Genomic DNA, 1,400 nt, shown 5'->3' with positions numbered 1-1,400 from the left:
TGAAGTCCCAATAGTTCATTTTTGCTTGTTTCCCTTGCCTCTGGAGACAGGCCAAGTAAGAAATTGCTGTGGCCGAGGGCAAAGAGGTTGTTGCCTGTTTTCTCCTCTAGGATTTTGATGGCTTCCTGTCTTATGTTTAGGTCTTTCATCCATTTTGAGTTTATTTTTGTGTATGGTGTAAGAAAGTGGTCCAGGTTCATTCTGCACGTTGTTGTCCAGTTTTCCCAACACCATTCGCTGAAGCAGTTGGGTTATTTTTTAAAAATTGTTTTTAATGTTTATTTTTTAAGCGAGACAGAGACAGAGTGTAAGTGGAAGAGAGACAGAGAGAGAAAGGGAGACACAGAATCTGAAGCAGGCTCCAGGCTCTGAGCTGTCAGCACAGATCCCAAGGTGGGGCTTGAACTCATGAACCATGACCCTGAGCCAAAGTTGGTCACTAACCACCTGAGTCACCCATGTGCCCTGCAGTTGGGTTATTTTTAACTGGATGGAAGATTTCTACTGTTTTTCCTTTTTCTACAGTGTAAAGCGTTTTTCAAAATTATGTGTAACATTAGACAAAATTATCTAAAATCAATACATTTTTTGTTTAAGGAATTTTACATGTTGTGATTCCTTCCACTGCCCATGAAGTTCTTGGTAGTTCCTCTAAAGCGTAAGTCAGGGTTTATCTTCCAGATAGGTCTTTTGAAAAGAAACTATGGTTGGGCCATCTGGGTGGTTAAGCTCCACCCAGTTGGTTAAGCTCTGACCCTTGATTTTGGCTCAGATCGTGATCTCATGGTTCATGAGATCCAGCCCCACAATGGGCTCTGTGCTGATAGCATGGAATCTGCTTGGGATTCTCTCTCTCTCTTTCTCTCTCTGTCTCTGATCCTCCCCGATTCATAGTGTTCTCTGTCTCTCTGTCAAAATAAATAAATAAACATTAAAAAAAAAAAAAAAAAGAACCTATGCTTAATTCATAGTTGTCCTGCATTCAGTCCACAATTCTTTATCTCCACTTGAATATGGACATTACTGATGACATACTTCAAACATTTCCCCACCTAGCATCTTTGAGATCTAATTTCTTCAAGTGATTTTCTTTAGGGCCATGTTTAGAGTACATGGATCTGCCTAGTTCTCTATTTCAGACACCTGGCAAACATAAATGAGTTCAAATCATATTCCTTCCCCAGCTATCACACCCAAGAATAGACTGTGGGATATGCCAATAGCTAAGGTCAAAGTATTTAATCATTTGGTCTTTCATACATTTAGCAACTCTGTCTTGTAGTTCTTTCCCACAGATGCAACAAATGGGTCTGTGAGTAAAGCAAAACCACATAGTTACTCTATGAGGCATTTTCAACAATGTGAGTCTATAGGTCTAACCCATGGGGATAGACCTCAAC

At 40.1% G+C, this 1,400-nt stretch overlaps 1 non-coding gene across 1 annotated transcript; it reads right to left on the bottom strand.

Annotated features, from left to right (window-relative positions):
* Positions 1–1,269: 1,269 nt before the first annotated feature.
* LOC123592330 lies at positions 1,270–1,400 on the bottom strand. The gene has a single exon (XR_006709718.1). It is a non-coding gene; the product is annotated as a small nucleolar RNA SNORA18 (small nucleolar RNA).

Source organism: Leopardus geoffroyi, chromosome B4, assembly GCF_018350155.1.
Source record: "Leopardus geoffroyi isolate Oge1 chromosome B4, O.geoffroyi_Oge1_pat1.0, whole genome shotgun sequence".
Taxonomy (NCBI): domain Eukaryota; kingdom Metazoa; phylum Chordata; class Mammalia; order Carnivora; family Felidae; genus Leopardus; species Leopardus geoffroyi.
This window is presented reverse-complemented; position numbering and strand designations above follow the sequence as displayed.